The following is a 3,615-nucleotide window of genomic DNA, read 5'->3' on the forward strand; positions in this document are numbered from 1 at the left end:
CTGTATAGCCCTGGCTGTCCTTGAACTCACTGACTGCCTGCCTCTGCCTCCCAAGTGCTGGGATTAAAGGCGTGCACCACCACGCCCGGCTCAGAATAGAACTTTTTAAATGAATTTTGAAATACTTATTTTTGCTTGCATGCCAGTCTGCAGCCTAGGAAATTAGACAAAATATTTTCTCCATGTTCAATTATAAAATACATACTGCAGTACCATATACTCAATCAACAAATGAATAAAATGAATTTACATATTGTAATAAAGATACTTCCCTTTTATTTTGTAAGGGATAAATCAGCTTTTCATTCCTCTAAGAGGTTGGAGGACACCTTGGTCAGTTTACGTGACCTTTCTTTTTTATTGCTGCCTTTAACACTATGAATTTTTCCCACTAGAGCCTTCAGGGTAACCAAGTGTAGTTTTTCCCCAGTAGGTGCTGAGTGAGGTTTCTTTCCTTTCTGCTGTTGCTCCATGTGTTTCTTGCCTCTATACTCTTGCTGGCCTCTTCGGCTCCTGGTATAGAGGACAGAGGAAGGGTCTTCTCCTGCAGTCCCCCTCAGATAATTTAGCTCCATACCCCACCACTACCACCACTGATGAAGCAATGGGTTTTTGTCTATCCCTGGATGCCCTAGAATTTTCTCTATAGACCAGGCTGACCTCGAACCCATGGCTTCACCTTGCTCTGCCTCTTGAGTGCTGGGATTAAAGACTTGGGCCAGGGCCACCACTGCCTGGTTTGTTTTCATCACTGGCAGGAACGAAACACGTTTGATAGTGACTCAGACACTACTTCGGACAATTCCTGTCCAAAGGATTCCCTTAAGTTAGAACCCTTCTTAGAAGCCTTAGACTTGCCTATCTCCTCTTGTTTAAACAGTGCTCTGCTATATTCTACGTAGTCACATTTAAAATTGACTTCCTGTTTTGCCACAGCACTAAGACCCATAAAGAATAAAGACTCATTGATAATCAGTCTTTCACGGGACAAATTTCTATTCATAAGACTTAACATAGAACACATGTCCAATAGGTAATTATACAAATGAGTGGCTAGAGCAGTGAAACACGATTTTAAAGAATACATTGTGACTGGCAGGGCATGGCACATGACTACTAAGGCATACCAGCTACTAAAGTGGTTGAGGTACCAGGATGACAAGTTCAAGACTAGCTCTGGCAACTTAGGAAAACCTTATCTCAAAATTAATTAAAAGAGGACAAGAAGTGTGGCCTTGTGTAGAGTGCTTGCCTATTAACCGTAAAAGCACACAATAAGTACCTCATGCTTAAAAAGCACAGAATGCAGTTCTTGGCTACTTTGTGAGTTCTTTTTTCTTCCACCTTTCTCCACCCTTTTTTTTTTCCTTTTCAATCCCCTAACACTAGATAGGAGATTAAAAGGGATAGAGGGAAAAGGGGGTGACATTATTGTTAGACTACGTCTTGCTGATGAGAGGGATGTCAAGTTCCTTCTTCACCATCAGGATTTCTAATTTCTTCTTTTTGTTTCTTCTTTGCACATAATTACTTAACAAACCTCGACCAACAGCAATGAACCAACAACAACCACCCGCCTATCTGGGATCTAGCATTTATATATGTTGGGAAAGTCCCCAGAATTCCAAACATTACATAATTGCAGAAACTATCGGCAGCTGGCACGATTACACCCCTGCTAGAGCACGAGGCAAATCATAGTCAGCTGCCGTGGTCAATGTAAAACAGCCCCATACCCCACCTCTAGGATTAAAGTGAAAACACATTCCCGTAATACTTGTGTGCTTTTCAAAGATACTAAAATTCTTACTGCAGTAGAAATCCACATATTTGAATATATAAATGTAAATATTTGCATATCACTTTTAGACATTATAAGTTATTTGTTAGGATGTATCATTTTTCCGCTTTATCTGTTTTGAAACCCTTAGGTTAGGGTTAGGTTCTGGGGATATGTCTGTTAGTGACAACGCAGTGACTGAACTCTTAGATCATGTGTGTGATACAATCACCATCCTCAGGAAAACACAACCTCAGAGTCCACACATGACCACAATCAGCAGAGATTTAGAAATACCACATCAGGTGTGGCACCCTGTGATGAAGGACTTGGAGAGGAAACCAGTGGCATTGTGATATAAACTTTTGTTTGCCCCGAATAGTACATATGTGATCAGGGGATAAAGAGTTGCTTGTTGTTTAGAGAGAGAGAGAGAGAGAGAGAGAGAGAGAGAGAGAGAGAGAGAGATCTTTAAACTCATGCTAGGAAAGCAACCACAGGAAAGAGATCATGGAGCAAGAATACATAGAACACTTTCTGATTTCATTGTTTGGTGAATGAAGATAAAGAGAGGAAGCCATCTAAACCTAGCAAAGGGCCGAGGACATGATGCCATTTGGGAACCCCAGTTTTCATTGCAATAAGCATTAAGAAGAATATTCAAGACTGTGGGAAGATTTCAGCTACCATCTTGCATGACTCCCATTTTAAAGCTGAAGAACCTGAGGCAGGGGTGGGCAATATATGATACATCCCCAACCTCACATCATCAGTGGAAATGACACAGAGCAATAGGCCTCCAGCTCTACATAGCTTTAATTGACAACCAGAAACACACAGAACAGGGCAAAGATACAACTCCACTCCATGAAATGCCTACAATGGCTCCTTATACATAGCAGGCACTCACTAATCATCCACTGAATGGATTTAAAAAATGCATTACTATTAGCTGTTTGATGTTATCAAGAAAAATTAAGTGATATCGATATCTATAATATAGATCTAGCTGTCTACATCCCATCCAGTCACTCAGCTGTCTAAAAGATTGTTCTAGATTTATCATGTCCAAACAGTTTCAGTCCTCCACTACCCAGACCAGCTACACTTCAAAGGAATCACTCTCCTTCATGTTGATGGCAACTCCTTCATCATCCTGGTTACTAAGAATAAAATGTCGGGAATTACCTTTGATGTTTCCTCTTGGTTCTACTTTCAAAATACACTCAGAAACTGACCACTCTCCCAAACTTCTCTCCCTGCCTAACTCAATTCATAGCCATCTTTCTCTTTTAGTACAACAGTTTTCACCCTTGCTTATACCTAGTGTACTCAAAAAACAAAGAGTGATTCTTTTAAAGCAAGTCAGAACAGCCCTCTTTTGACTCATCTAAAGTAGCCTCACATTTCACTTAGAAGAAGGGCTAACAGCATTGTTCATAATTCTCAAGAAGTGGAAACAATCTAAAAGCTCCATATGAATGTATAAGCAAAAGTATATCGTATTTGTTTGGCTAAATAACACATGGCAATGAGAAAGATGAATGTGCTGATGTACACTGGGACTTGGATGGGCTTTAAAGTGTTATAAGTGAAAAGAGACAATGGCAATAGACCACACAATATCACTCCAGTTACAGCAAGTCCAGCACAGGAGAGTCCTCACAGAAGGCACATGAAAGTGCCCAAGAATTGCAGAAATGGGAGAAAAGGTCAGTGACCTTTGCCTGAGGAGGGGAAAGTGAGAAAAGAATGTAGAGAGAAGAAGAGAAGAGGGGAGGGAGAGAGGAGCGGAGGAGGAAGGAGAGGAGAGGAGAGGAGAGGAGAGGAGAGGA

The sequence above is a fragment of the Mus pahari genome, chromosome 6 (genome assembly GCF_900095145.1).
Source record: "Mus pahari chromosome 6, PAHARI_EIJ_v1.1, whole genome shotgun sequence".
In the NCBI taxonomy this organism is placed as follows: domain Eukaryota; kingdom Metazoa; phylum Chordata; class Mammalia; order Rodentia; family Muridae; genus Mus; species Mus pahari.